A 16,379-nucleotide genomic window follows, 5' to 3' on the forward strand; every position below is an offset into this window, starting at 1 on the left:
TGTCCTGATCTTGCTTTTGGCTTTCTTAGTGAGCTAATAAATTTAATTTTTATGATCAGCCATTTACATAGATTTACTCATTATATGCATCATCTTTGTTGGCAATGAGTTTAGTTTAAATCTGTATTTGTCACTGCAGGTCACACATGCTGTAATTTCAGTTACCTTTAGTCCTGAAGGTTGACATTTGGCAAGTGGTTCAGATAATTAGAGTTGGAGACCTTAATGAACTCCCGGACACCACTTTTCACATGTGCAGGTTTGAAATCTAGGACTTGTGTCACATTCTTAGACTGTCAAAGATAGTACTGATGTGTAAACACAGAAAAACATGGAAAAAAAAAAAGAGAAAATGGAATAAAATGAAAATTTTAACCTGTAGTGCAGAACCTTTGAGCCTATTGTGCAAATGAATAAGTGTGTTTGTAAGTAGCTTTTAGCTAATTGCTTTTTTGTGGAAAGTTGGTTAAAGTATAGTTGAACTTAAAAGGCTACATATAAGTAGAGATAAAAAGCTAAGCAAAGGCTATATGTAGTTTGTTTGTTTGTTTGTTTGTTTTGTGTGTGTGTGTGTAGATAAATAACAAAACTTTATTTGCAGAGTGTATCTTATAAATCCCAAAATTATAGCATTGCCATCTTATTGGATTTTTGTGTTCACTGTGGCATGTTGCCTACTATTTGACAATAAAATGCTTTGATCTTCTTATTTATTGATTTATTTTAAACTTGTCTTAGAGCTGGGATATGATTTAATTGACTTTCTAATTGGGTGGTCACTCTTCATTGCTCTTTTCCACCTATTTTAATAATTGCAAGCCTTCTTTTTATACAGGACTCAAGAATTGGGTTTGGTGTATTGCATGGTCACTAGATGGTAAGAAGCTTGTTAGTGGGAACAACGCTAAAGAACTTCAAAGTTGGGATCTTCAGATGGGGAGGCCACCGGGCAATCCACTTCTGTATGTAAAGTCTTTACTTTGAGAAAATGTTGCTTCGTTGTTTAAATTTTGGTTGTTTGCAGAATTTAGTCACTGATTTTTTTTTTAAAAAACTCTGTTTTCAAAAGGTGGACATACCATCACATTCTTCAAACATTGATAATTGGAATCTGCTATGTATTAGGGTCACAAGAAATGGATTAATGGTAGCTTGGGAACCAGTCCACCTGGATGCTTCATATTGTCAATTTGTTAGCCCTAGTAAATTGAACCTAGGACCAATTTGCCACAATACTGAAAAAAACACTGAATGATTTTATCAATCAACCCTCTCTCTTTCCATACATTAAGCAGGACTCCTAGAGTTCTAGTTTGATTAGTAAGCTAAAAACCTAATAAATATGAATTTGGACCTAAAGAAAATAAAACAAACCTAAGATACTTGGGATCTCCTAAAAATTTTTATTCTGCATTAAACTACCAAATACCCCTAATACACAGTATTTGCAGAAATTACAGTTTGGCCCGTAACTACAAAATTGACCACAATTAACAAAATGAAAACTCAAATAAATAAATGTTTAAAGTTCTATTGCTAGATCTTGAAAACCTAATGAATTTTTACTTCAATTGGACTTCAGACATGGAACCCATAAAATAATAAATAATCCTTGAATGAGCGAAGTTGCAAAAGAATAATCAATCTTCCATAGCTTCATTATTCTCCCTTCCCTTGTTTGGAAAAAAATTCAACCTCGAGTATTAATGTGTTGCAGTAGAAGAATCTTTGAACCTGAAATTTGCACCAATTCTTCAATCAAAGTTGGAAGCATTAAGGATAACAAAATTTTCTTTTGCCACATATCATAAAATTCATCTGGAATGATGAAATCAATGATTGGAGGAATTGTCAATGTGAAATACTTATTGATTTGATCTATAGTAGTAACATCAAAATCTTCTTCTTCTTGACTTATCCATGATTAGCATCTTGCTTCTTTGTGGCCACTATTGTCCTTGTAATGTATTCCTTTGATTGTTCTTGAAGTTGTACTTGTGGCAATCACACGGCCTGGGTTTCTCTTTAAGGCAACACGTTGAGGTATTGAACCAATATGCAATTGAGGCTTCTGTGGCAACAAATTTTCCAGGCCGCATCCATCAAATTATGAAGAGGTAAGGATCCAGTTTTTGCCAACCTGGATGGGGATAAATTAAGAGTATCTAAGTTCTTGGTAAGTTACTATTCTTTTTTCTTTTTTTTTTAAGTGCCCAACTGCTATGGTCATTCATCTGTTGTTTTTTGTGTTTTTTTTTTTTAATTTTTTATTCTGTAGTCCTAATAGGGTAGTCTATTAAAAAACAATTTAGACCTTTCAGTGGTAATAAAGTAATAACATTTGATCTATACTCCACATAAAAAAAATTATTTGTGATCATTTAATATAAAAAAAAGTCTATACTAGCATACTAGTTGCAGTTTCTTTACAACCTGAAATAGCTTTGATCTGGTTAATAACCCAAAACAAAATGAATGCTAATCCAAATACCTTAATCAAAACCAATTCTAACCCAAATACCATAATTACAAATTTCATCTCACAATGCCACTTAAAAATACACTTTGATCACTTTCTTCTACCTTGAAGCATAAGAACCTATGCCATAAACATGTAAAAAAGAAATAATACAAATAAAAATGTTTAGATCCATAGGAAGTTAAGGGAAAAAATTACACCTTTTAGATGCAAACCTTAAGATATCTCTGAAATTATCCTTTCTTGCAAGTTCAAGCAAAGCTGAAGCACTAACATAGAAAATATAAAGAGTCAAAATTTTCATGAGTAAAATAATTTGGTTGAACATTACAACACAACCATTGATTTAAGAAAAAAATAATATTGCAAAAAAAAAAATAAAAACAGTTTCTAGTCCTCTTAACTACCAAAGCTTTGAACAATAAATTAACATTCCATAAAGTAATCACTTTCGTCTTCGTCAGAGCATAAAAACTTGTGTCGTAAACATGTAAAGAAGAATGAATATACATAAAAATGCTTATATCAAAGGGAGAGATAGAAAAAATTAAACCTTCCAAATGCAAATTCTGTTGCTATTTGGCGTGAGGTATCTCTAAAATTAATCTTTCTTGTAACTTTATAAAAGCCTGAAATAGTAAAATAGAAAACTTAAATAGCCACAATCTTCATGAATCAAATATTGTGAAAAGCATAAATAGATTACAAATTAAATCCACTTTATCAAATTGTTTGAAGCTATAGGCGATAAGAACGCAGCCCTGTAATCGATAGGATTTTGGTAAGAATCAATTCATGGACAGCAAATATTTTATTATTTGATGGGAGATTTCAACTATACCAAACATCCCACAAGCGTTGTATTTCGTTTTGGTATTCACTACTATTGGACCAGCAATTTTGTTCTACCTACAAAGAAAATCAAGCCAATTGAGAGCTAGTTCAACAGGTTTCTATGAAAAAGCACTGATTCCTCTACTTCAGGTGTTAAGGTTTTTTTTGTTTTGTTTTGTTTTGTTTTGTTTTGGGAAGTGTCTTATTAGTTTATAATTTTACCAAGGTACAAAAAAACAGATGATTTCCTTCGGCCTTTACTGGGTACTAGTCAATCATTCTTTCTCTCATAAACCATAATAGGGCTGCACAACAACAACAATGCATATATAGTAATATAGACATTAAAAATGCCTTTTATCTAAGTATTATACCGATGTCAAGATGGCCTACAATTACATATATCAGCTAAAGGTCTTATAGAGTTATTTATTCCAAAAACCACATATGCTAAAAAAATTGAAACAAGGAAGACATAGAACAAAATTGAAAGAACCGTTAAGGTCGCCCCATTTTTAAACTACTGCTCATTGAAATGGAAGTAGTCAGTGCAATTATGTAAATTGGAAAGCATGGAACTGTCAATTTCATTGGCCTAAGTTTTTATTTGACATGGCCCCATGGGGGATGCTGTTTACCTGTGATACTAATTTCAAATTATTTTTATTTATTTATTTATTTTTCTTGTCCTGGTTGCTAAGATTATATGGGATTTGTTGAACTTTTGGTTTCCAAGTAATTATGACTCTTAATTTTTAACCAATTGATGGAGAATGAGCATATTGCTGTGCATGTTTGTTGCAGATCAATTGTAACCATTTTTTCATATATTTACTGTTTTCATTTCCTCAGTTGAAACGTGTATTTTTGGGCTTAGAGCTGGGATTTAGTTGTAAGTCATCAAACTGGACATCTAGATGTGCTGGGATTTAGTTGTTTGAAACTCAATGATCCAATAATGAATGGCCCTAAGACACACTGCGTGTCATGTTGGAGACATCTATGGATTGTCTTTTAACCCATTTGGTTTGCCATCAAAGATTTTATCCCATGTTTTAAGGTGGTGAGCAATATACTGATTATAGGCAAGAATATGACCAGAATTCCTACTCCTTCATGTTCTACTCATCAAAGACAGGAAAATGGAAAGTTCCATTAAAGTTTTCTATTAAAAGGACAAGCTTCACAAGAATAAACATATATCTTAATGGAAGGTTTTATTGGTTGAACAGAATTCGGCATGTTATCACTTTTTGGGTGGGAGAGGAGTTATCTGGAGTCATTACAGTATTAGGTCCTAAGATGAAGAATGGAGGATTAAGAAAGGCTTGCCTTGGGAATTTTGATTGGTGTCTTTATTATGTATGTGTAGATATGTCTGAACGTAGGGTCTGGGTTTTAATAGATCTTTGCAAGTCCAATTGGGTACTTAAGCACCAGTTGAATCTAGATCAATTTCGTGTAGAATCAAAGCGTCAGTTTCTCCTTCATAAACTGTTCTGTTCTGAAAATATTGGGCATCATTTACCACTGGATACTCTTTAACTTTCATTGATGAAGTTACGAATATGATTATTGGAGGTAGGCAATGTTTATCGGATCGAGGTAGGCAATGTTTGTATGATTTTAGCTGGAAGGCTAAGATACTTCTTTAGTATATTTTACCTGGAACATTATACTAAACTTCTGTGGCCTGTGCACCCATATTGAACAATTGGCATTCCCTGATTGAACAGAACTCTATTGATGCTTCAATCTCTTTTGTTTCACCCTCTATTAATACTTACAAAGGAATACCAAGAGAAAAATTGAAAGTAAAGATAAGGTCAATACAGTTTTAAACTGCTACTTATTGAATTGGAATTATATTAGAAAGCATGAGCCGATCATCAATTTCATTGGCCTCTTCAGTTTTTCTCTGACATGTGGGAAGTTGTATGCCTGCGTTACTAATATTTACTAATCAAATTTCTTTATATCTTCTTGTATTGAGTGCTGAGATTAAGATTATTGGTAATTTGTTGTTATTTTTGGTATCTCAGTAATTCCAACTATCTTTCACCAACTGGCAGAGCATAAGCATTGCTTTATATGTGTTTTCACTTCAAATATGTCACTGTTTCATTACTTCAGCTGAAAATTTCTATGTTGTAGAATGTGCATGACTTGGAATTTTGACAACGAAAGTCTTTTTACATCTCCATGTGCCTATATAAATTATATATGGTTCTTGGAAACCTTGGTGACCAAAAATCGTTGTCCTTTTTTCCCACCAATATATTCTTTAGTGTGCCTATATAAAACATCCTGCTTGCTCATGAGTTGGTGAGGGGTTATCGCTGAAAATTTAGGGGTGGTAAAATTGATCCAAAAGTTCAACCACTTTATATGTGATTGCGAATTCTCAAAACCCGAATGTTTCACCAAAGCCAATCACCAATTACGAATTCCTTAAATGAGAGCTCTCGGGGATCCTATGATGAATGAAAAACAAAGTCTCCTGAGCCGGCAAGAACGCCGGCATTCTTCCATATTACCGTACATTGTTTTCCAATTTTCTTAGTGCTTCAGAGCTAGGGTTTCTGGAATCTTGGTTTCTTCTGTTCTTTGTGTTCTTCAATTTTTTTTTCCTCAGTGTTTGTTTCTTGGTAATTTATAAGTTTTAAGCGTTTGTAAGTATGTATATGAATGAATGTTAAATGGGTGGGATGGGTTTGTGAGGTATTTTTTCTTTTGATAAGTAAGGTGTATCATAAGCCCAAAATATTTTATGACTATAATTGGATGATACTTTTAAGTGTGGAAAGGTATTAGACAAGGGGCTAGTTATCCTCTATCTTTTTGTCCTTGAAATGGAGGCTTTTATTAAAATAACGAGATCAAGATTCAGTGAATCTCAGAACTTTAACTTCCATCCCAATGTGCAGGGCAAAGAATTACTTATTTAACTTTTATAGATGATCTTCTACTATTTGTAGTTGCTGATCTTCCTTTAAAACAACTGATAAGGGATGCCCTGAAGGAGTTCAATGGTCTCTCTGGTATTTTGTGCTGCTGTAACTCCTGATCTCCAGCAACAAATCCTTTCTGTTCTGCAATTCAAAGCAGGAAACCTCCCAATCATATGTTTGAAAAACCTCTTCATCACTAGAAAGCTTAGCTCAAAGCATTGCAATCCTCTAACCGAGAAGATCACTGCAAGACTTGACTCTTGGATTGCAATCCTCTTTCTTAGGCAAACTCTTAATTCACTCGATGCTGCATGGCCTCCAGATGTACTGGTCATGAATGCTCATGCAGTGCTCCCTAAGTGGGATAAAATATGCACTCAAAATGGAAGGTTTGGGGCTTAATAGGGTGGAATATTGGAATATGGCAGTCTTTAGAAGCCACATATTGAATATGTCCACTCAAGCTGGTTTCTTGTGGGTAGCATAGGTCCATGAGGTGTTTTTGAAGGGCAACTGGGTAAATGTCTCTAGATAGTGAAGGTCCCCAAGAGTGTACATAGGGGTGGTGGAAATTATTGAAGCTTAGGGGAGTGGCTAAACATGCAGTTGCTATAATGTTTTGGGATGAAAGAGACTTATCAAAAAAAAAAAATTTGGGGTAAAGAGGTTTCTTTTATATTTTATTTTGGGTGTGACTAGATAGATGGCATCTTCAACGTTTTTTTTTTTTTAAAAAAAAAAAATTTTTATTCTACTTAGGTATTTTTATCAAATTTTCTGGACATAGAATAGTCTATGATGTAGTAAATGCCGTTGAAGCTAAGCTATTTTAGTTAGTGTTTTAAAGAGTAAGGATCAAATCTGGAAGCTAACAAGATCTGAAAACCTGGTTAGAATCCAGTGCAAGCTGAATCTACTGAAGGTCAAGGAAAAGTGCAACGCAATCTCGTCAGCTTCTTCTTTTGGAAAAATTCAACGCAAGAAAGAAGAGTTGTCTTGGTGTAAGCTAAGTATAGTTTCATTGGTTGGCTTTCCTTGAAGGACATATGATCAACAAGAGCAAGGTAGCTGCATCGGGCTTAACAGGGGACTGTGCTTGTCTTTTCTGTAGGAGGGGTTATAGAGAGAAGGAGTCACTTCTTTTTTGAGTGCTCTTTACAAAGATAATTTAGGAGCATGTCATGGGGCTTGCTTGGTGAATTATTTCCCTTCTGAATAGGATGGTATGGCCCGCTTGGTTTTCTTGCCTCCCTTTGCAAAGTGGTATTGTGGGCTTCAGTTTATCATTTGTGGCTCCCAAAAAACTACTGAATTTATGGAGGAGAAATAAAAATAAAAGGAGCAAATTGTTAAGAACACTAAAAGAGTTGTCAAAGTCAAACTGGATATCTAGATGTGCCTGAGATAGTTGTTTGAATCCCATTGACTTGAGAATAGATAACCCTAAGACACTATCTGCCATGTTGGTGATATCTTTGGATTGTCTTTCTACCCATTTGGTTCTCCGTCTAAGATTATCCCTTGTTATAGTCCAAAATATGACGAATTCCTACTCCTTTGTGATCTATTCATTGGAGACAAGAAAATGGAAAACCTTGGGGATTTTCGAGGGGTGATTTCAATATGAAGAATGAAGGTTTAAGAAAGGCTTGCCTTGGGGATTTTGGTGGGGTGGGGTGATTTCAATATGTACATGTAGATCTGTCTGACCTTAGGGTCTGGATATTAGCAGATCCGTGTAAGCCCACTTAGGTTCTCCAGCACCATTTGAATATAGATCAATATCCTGAAGAGCATCCATCAATGGTTAGATTCTCCATTTTGAGAGGTTTTCCTAGGACTATATACAGCCGAATCATTTAGCACTGAATACTCTCTTAACCTTCCATGATGAAGTTAGGTAAAAAGTTAGTCAAGCTCGTGTGACATGGAGTGGTTAACTAGATTTGATCATGCCTTCATGGAGTTCTTGGCTTTTGGTATATCATATCATTGGTGTTTTTTTGCCATTTAGCATGATTTTTCTAATGTTTTCGTTTTGTAGCATCAGAAACAAACATATTATTTTAAGTTGCATCTCTAGTCTCAAAGGCTTGAGTTCAATAAAGGAACTTGAGTCTCAAAGACTCAAGTTCTAAGTGGTGGCAAAGTAAAGGCAGACTAAAAACAGTTCAAGTGGAACTACAGTTTGAAAAAAACACAAGATCCTTCTAGCGTTGATCGGAGCTCTTCTCTTCTCCAAATATGTTTCTCCCTTTCTCTTCTCTGATCCGATCTCACTACCTAGGTTCTACTTCTGCTACATAACTATTATGTTTGGTTTTCCTGCGCCACATAAAAAATATGTTAGGGAAATCATGCTAAATGGTAAAAAAAAAAAAACCTCTCAAAGATCACACACCAAATCTCATTGCATATACGACATCTTCCTTATCTATCTGGTCCTAAACCTTTTCAAGTTTTACCATTTTTTGGTTGAGCATAAGGACTTCTTATGTAAAGGATTTATAACAAGTTGAAGGCTATGAAAAGGATTTTAGGTATGAATAAATAGGTTTTTGGTTGGATTTAACTATTTATCAAAAGGTCATAAAAGTCGGATTAAATCTTGAGTTAGTTCAAAATAGAATGCTCCAAAGACCTGGTGACCTTACCCTTGCTTCTAAAGAAAATAGTGTCTTCACTTAACGCAAAACTCTTTTGCTGGTTGAAAAATGTTTTCTCAAGCAGAAAGCCAGGGTTAAGTGGGTAAATCTAGGTGATCAAAATACCTCAAACTTTCATAAGATGTAAACCATAAAAAAAAACTCAAAAAAGTACCATTAAATGTAGGAGCAAAAGGTAGTAAAGCCTTAAGTGTTGAACTGACTCTTTATTATCCAATTCAAACGAACCAAATTATGAACAAAACCGAATGATAGCAACCATAACAAAAACCATGGTTGTCAAAATCTCAATCTGGATCTTACGATCTTACGATTTTACGACCTCACCTGCCCAAAACGATTCGAATCTTTGCGATCATTCAGGATCGGTAGGATTGTACAATTCTGACGATCCCAAACAACCTTGCTTTCTTGTAATCTTCTTTAACTTGACAAAAGGCTCAGTTGAATAAAATCCCAATAAACCAAGTTTTTCCACTCTAATGTAGAGAGAGTGTTAGTTAGATCCAAATAAAAAATATCCCAATAGAGTGTCACATTTTGAGGTTTTTGGCTTCTTTAAATGATGCTTACAAATGGATGTAGTTATGTATGGTAATTATATCAATGAATGTATATTTATGTGATTATTTAACATACTAATATGCATTTTTTTTTCTCAAATAATGTAGGATCTTACAATCCACAATCCGATCGTATAATTTACGATCTCACTTACCTCTCACAATCCTACGTAGGATGTCGATAGTGACAACCTTAACAAAAACAAATGAATCCAATCAAGAGGCCTAAGAAGACAATTTTGAACTCTTAGCAGCAATCACTTGGTCACTTGCATTTCTTTTGAATTCAAAGAGGAATTATAATGTAAAAGCCCAATTCACGTTATATCTACCAAATCTTGAAGGAGTCCACCGTACCTAAGGAAATTGAACAGCTACGATTTAAATTTAAAATCCATGTCCCTAAATTGGAATATGGCAAATAAATAATCAGCTTAAAAAAAGGTCTATTATTTATAACCATTATTTTAGTCCCAAATTTTACATCTAATTGCCTATATAAAATTTGTGAAAAAAATTGCAAATATAATTGTTTGTATTTTTTTTAGAAGCTAAACTCAGAGACGAAGATGAGAGAAAAGAAATTTCTCATTGAATGAGTACGAAAAGTAAGTAACATAACAATTGGATGAAACAAAACAAAAGAAATTAAAAGCAAGCTTTTTAATTTTAATCTAAATCAGGTTCTTGTTTTGCACCTTTTTGGATTCTCAATACCAAAATTACCCTAAATTCTTTTGCTAAATGACCAAAATGTTGGACAAAAAACATCCGTCCTTGCACATAGGCTACTCTTCTACTTTTTTTTTTTTTTTTTTACAAGATAGAAATTCTACTCTAACATAATCTAAATATATATAAATGTGAAGTTTTCTTTTGGAGACTTAAACTTTGGCCCTTACCCTCCCCCTCCACCCCATAATAACTTTTAATTTGTAAAACGACCATCACGCCAAGAGTGTATGGTGATCTCCTATTTGGTTTTTATTCTCTCATTATCTTATTCTACGTCAAATTTGTTAATAACATGGTGGAGTTGCCTTTTCGAGCTAGGAAAGTCAATCAATAATATAAAAGAGATTGTAAGTGGTTAAAATTTGTTTAATAAGATTCTATTTCCCCCCCCCCCCCCCTTCACTTTTAACAGTGCCATCAATTCTTTTATGTAGCATTTGATATGGGGTCATGTTTTAAGATTCTTATGAATGTTTAAAAATTCTTATTTTTTTACAACATTTTTACAAACTATTGTAGTAGCAAAATATTATTAGTTTGCACACTTGCATCACTTTTTACTTACTAATAACCACTCATTACATTAGCAATTTGTAAAAAGTTTTTTGTTGTAACATTTTCCACCTTTTAAAGGCAATAAAAATTAATAGATTAAATCTAAAACAAAATATACAAGTCTAAAAAAATTAACCCAACAGCAAAAATTACCAATAATAAAACTAACAAAAATTAAGCTAATCAACCTATTTTACCCAAAACAAACAACCAGGTCCTTTAAAATTTTTAAACAAAAATCTGTAGTGGTTAAGTAGTAAAGTCAAAGGTTGGATCTACTGCACACAGTGAACAGCAGAGCTCCCTCCCTAACTCCAAGTCCTGGCTTCTAGAGAATCAACAGTCCACCATCGGCATAACCAACAACCCTAGTGGCCACCATACAGCAGCCCAATGACTTTCGAAGTTATTCTTTTTGTGTTTGTTTCTTTTGTTTTTAGGTAAACCCAATGCTTTAAAAACCAGAACGGACTGGCCTGTTTGACTAGTTCAACCAGGAACAAGATACAAGTCCGGTCTGGCAAAAACCTTTAAAAACCAGGAACTGCCTCCCTAATTCCAAGTCCTGGCTTCTAGAGAATCAGCAGTCCACCATCGCCATAACCAACAACCCTAGTGGCCACCGTACGGCAGCCCAATGACTTTCAAAGTTATTCTTTTTGTGTTTGTTTCTTTTGCTTTTAGGTAAACCCAATGCTTTAAAAACCAGACCGGACCGGCCTGTTCGACTAGTTCAACCAGGAACAGGATACAAGTCCGGTCTGGCAAAAACCTTTAAAAACTGGGAACTGGAGGCAAATCTGGTTTTTAAAACCATAGGTAAACCAGTATTAACTATTAGTTTAACCACAATTAAATGTGCTAAGTTGAATTAATAAATTTTAATTGAGGTGGCACATTTTGGACATTTCCTTCTTTCCTTACATAAGTGTGAGAATCTAAGAAATAGAAAGAAAGATCAGTACAAGCCTAAGGCACTGCTGCACAAAACAACTAGACCACTACTTTCAGTATTGATCTCTTTTAAATTTTTTTTATCAAAGTACTCGATTTTACATATATTGAGTTGTATTTTAAAAAGAAATTATACCGAGCTCAATATTTCTAAAATTGAGTTCTATGTGGCCTTTTTAAATCAGAAAAGTCGCATTAGAGACATCCACCATGGCACAAAGCACATGGAACTTGATTTTTATGATATTGAGTTCAGAAGAACTCGATTTTGCCATGAGTTTCAAAACATGAACATTTTGCTAAATAGTTTGAAAAAAGTGACAATTTGCTACATATTTTTCAAAATAGTGGTGTGTTTGGATGATATGATTTAGGCATTTGGATTTAAATTTAAATGATTAAAATCCAAATAACTTGTTTGGATAGTTTAAAAAAGGTTAAGAGTTTGAATTGACAAATTCACTAAGGATTTTGAACCTTTAAAATGCTTTAATTTGAAATAACTATTAAAATCAATGCTTGATTTCAAATACAAATCCAAGCTCTCAAACGCAGCCCAGGGTTATTTACCCATTTTGGCCTATCTGTGGCTTAAAAAATGACTCTTACGTTAGGTATAAATTTTTTTTTTTTAGGTAGGAAATATGCTAGGTATAATAAGAAAGAAAAACTACTGACAATGGTAAAGAAAAGTCTCACCTACAGTGAGAAAACGCTCCTTGAAAGAGGAGAGAGAAAAACCCACTAGATATAATTTGAAACTATATATATTTGTAATTGTAATTTTTTTAATTGTACACTGGTACTAAACTAACGGGTGAGATAAAAAGTTGAAGATTCACTTTTTAACCTCAGCTCTTGGAATAAACAATTTTTATTTTTTATTTTTTATTTTTTACAGCTCTCAAGTTCTCAACTCACTTGTCATAATTACATGAATGCATGGAAACCCAAAAAGTATTCCTAACTCGAGTTAAGTTCGAACTCACCACAAAACACTTATCACCGAATCTAGAAACCATCGAAGTTTAAAAAAAAAAAAAAACACCCTAAGTACATATCGCCGAATCTAAAAATCAGTTTGGTCGGCGTACGATGATGTTTTATTTTCCACACTCTCCGGGAAAACATAGACTATGATCGGTCTCTCTGCTATTTAGAAAGGTAAAAAAAAACTCTGTTTCATCTGATTTTTATTATCAGAACTATCATCTATCTCTCTCTGAATGATCCTTTGATGTGATGCAAAAATCATACAGGTAGTAAACATAGCTTCTTTTGTATTGTTTGAATCTATATTGATTAATCTTCATGCTCTGTTTGGTTGCTGAGACACAGAAATTTGGTATTTAATTGAGAGATATCAATTTTACTGTCACAAGAGGAGGACTATGTTATGATTGTCACAATTTTATGGAATCCCTTTTCATCCTATTTGTTTTCCAAAACTTTTGAGACGTTTAGGCCTCTGAATTTCATGCTTTGTGTTTTCTAAGACAAAACTATATTTTGGAGAATTTAATGCTGTGGCTGTGCAAAGGCCTAGGTAACTGAGTTTAGAAAGGAATTTGAGGGACTAAAAAAGGCTAGAAACTGAGAGCATTAGGGTGGGAAGATCAGTTGTCTATGTATGTGATGTAAGTGTAGAATTTGAGATAGGGGATGGGGTTGTAGTTATAAGAGAGGAGGCACATATTTCTTTTAATACATTTAAAAAAATAAAATAAAAAGATAAGCTTTAAAATATTTTTGCAGGTACTTATAAGAAAAACAAAATAGATTCTATCATGCAACAACAGACAATAAACAAAGTAGTAAAGACAGCTTTTTTTTTTTTTTTTTTTGAGTTTATATGGATTAATCTTCTTGCTCTGTTTGGTTGCTGAGAGAGAAGTTTGGAATTTAAAATGAGAGAAATCAACTTTAAGAGAGGACTACGTTAATGTTGGTTTTTTTTTTCTTGCATTTTAAAAATCTTTTGAGAAGTTAGGACTCGGAATTTTCATGATTTTGGTTTTCAAAGACAACTTTATTAAGTTTTATGAGAATTGGGAGAAATTTGATTATGGTTCTTTTTCTTTTTCAACTGTACACTATTCACAAATTGTACAGAAATTAGATTCCCAGCTCTTCTTAGCTCTTTTCAACAAAAATCAAAGTTTTTTATTTTCCTATTGAAGCGTTCATGTAACACACCCAACCACTTTTGAGTTTTTATAAAAAACCTCTTAACCCTTCTTTCTTATCCCTTAATATACTATACTTATCATTTGCGTTCTTCGGGCAAAACTTGCCATAGCAGCCTTAATTTTCCTATGGAATTCCAGAGGGTCCAACTTTACTTTTTTACATAGCTTCAAGCTATGCATCCTCCATACTTCGTAGAAAACAGAGAAGCATTATGGGAAAATGCTTGTATACAATAATAAATTATCCTAGTGAAATGTGTTTTATGTGACCCTTAACATATAGCGGAGTCTAGAGAATAAATAAAACACTCCGTATGTCTTCCACTCTGCTTCTTCAATTGGAGTCAAATGTCAATATAGGACAAAAGTGAACTGTATTTACAGGTCTTGAAAACTGTATTAATTGGGACATTAGTTTGGACCTCTGTTATTTTTGAAGTGAGTATCTCTGTTATGACTTGGGTTTATTATACTTTATAGTAATACTTTCTTGTTTGTATCATCTCCAGCCTGTTATAACTTGGGTTTTTGTTCATAAGAAAAATGGAAGTCATTTTTACAAATGAAGATTTAGCAATGGAAATTTTAAGTCGCTTGTCAGCTAAGAACCTTTTAAGGTGCAAGTGTGTCTCCAAGAGATGGACGAGCGTTATATCTGATCCATCCTTTGTGCGTATTCACCATCAGAGGTCAAGATGCATTTCGGGACTCCTTGTTCAAGAGCTTGAGGAGTATGGGGGGAATTTTTGTGGAGATGATTATTTCCTTTACGCTAGTGTTAATGGTGAATTGGGCATATTTAAATTGATGGATGAAAGTTTCCCTCAACCGACTTCTGTCGTTATGGCTTCATGTGATGGAGTCATCTGTTATAGAAGTCGTTGAACTAGAGATGTAGAGGTGCTGGAGATAGTTGTTTGGAACCCAATGACCCAGGAACGGTTAACCTTGAGACCCACTGACTGTCATGTTGGTAGCATCCTCGGATTGGCTTTCTACCCATTTGGTTCTTCAGCAAAGATGATCCCTTGCTTTAAAGTGGTCAGCATTCAGCGTCCAAAACATGACCAAAATTCCTACTCCTTTGTGATCTACTCATCATAGACAGGGAAATGGAAAACTTCCCTTGAAGTGTGCTATTGCATGGATGAGCTTCACAAGAACAAACATATTTATGTTAATGGAAGGTTTTACTGGTTGACGAGGAATCAGAACATTATCACTTTTGAGGTGGATGAGGAGTTATCTGGAGTCATTACAGTACCAGGTTCTAAGTGGTTGGATGGAGGTGCAAGACTGGCTTGCCTTGGGGATTCAGATGGGTATCTTCATTATGTGTGTATAGATATGTCTGAACTTAGGGTCTGGATGTTAACAGATCCTTGTAAGCCCATTTGGGTTCTTAAGCACCATATAAATATAGATCAATTTGGTGAAGAATCAAGGGATCATTATATCCATCGTGTACGGTACTCTCCTGAAATGTTGATTCGGGATTCTTTTGTAGTGGACGCTCAAACTTTCCATGATAAAGTTGTGTATTTGTCTATACGAGGTAGGTTATGTTCGTATGATTTCAAAACTGGAAGGCCAAGATTCTTCTTTAATGGTTTGTACCTGAGGCATATGACTAAAGTTCAGGCCACTGTGCTCCCATATACACCAACCTTGGCAACAATTGGCATTCCCTGGTTGAAACCGAATTCTGGTAGTGCTTCTATTTCTTTTGCTTCAACATCTTTTAATTACCAGGGAAGACCTAGAAAAAAATTGAAAACAAGGAAGACCTAGAGAAAAATTGAAAGAATACTTTAAAGTCACCACATTTTTAAACTGCTGCTCATTGAAATGGAAGTAGTCAGTGCATTTATATAAATTAGTAAGCATGGTCCGGTCAATTTCATTGGCCTATGTTTTTTTTTTTACATGACCCCATGGGGGATGCTGTTTGCCTGCGGTACTAATTTCTACTTATTTATTTCTTCTTGTATTGGTTGCTAAGATTATATGGGATTTGTTGAACTTTTGGTTTCCATGTAATTTTGACCATTGACTTCTAATTTTTAACCAATTGATAGAGCATGAGCATATTGCTTTGCATGTTTGTTGCAGATCAATTGTAAGAAATTTTTTGCATCTTTACTGTTTTCATTTTCCTAGTTAAAATGAGATTTTGTGTTGTTTTCTTTTTTCTAGTTGAATTTACAATATTTCCCTTTTTCTAGTTGAATAAGGATTGTGTGTTGTTTTTCTTTTCCTAGTTGAAATAGAAGTTCATTATTTCTTTTGTTGAAGGAGTAGGAGAAAATCTCTACATTCTCTTTTGGGAGTGATGGACCTGATGGATTCAGGCTCTCTTTTTTATATTTAAATTTCCTGGTGTTTGTTGTGCAACAATATGTGTGCTTGGCAGCGACTTCCTTATTCCAATCTGATAGATTTCTTGGAGAAGA

The 16,379-nt window shown here is 34.0% G+C and overlaps 2 pseudogenes; both read left to right on the top strand.

The window, feature by feature from the left end:
* Positions 1–4,230: 4,230 nt before the first annotated feature.
* On the top strand, positions 4,231–5,255 carry LOC142616887 (uncharacterized; annotated as a pseudogene).
* Positions 5,256–12,750: 7,495 nt separating this feature from the next.
* Positions 12,751–16,037, top strand: LOC142615114 (F-box/kelch-repeat protein At3g23880-like; annotated as a pseudogene).
* Positions 16,038–16,379: the final 342 nt, after the last annotated feature.

Source organism: Castanea sativa, chromosome 11 (assembly GCF_040712315.1).
Source record: "Castanea sativa cultivar Marrone di Chiusa Pesio chromosome 11, ASM4071231v1".
In the NCBI taxonomy this organism is placed as follows: domain Eukaryota; kingdom Viridiplantae; phylum Streptophyta; class Magnoliopsida; order Fagales; family Fagaceae; genus Castanea; species Castanea sativa.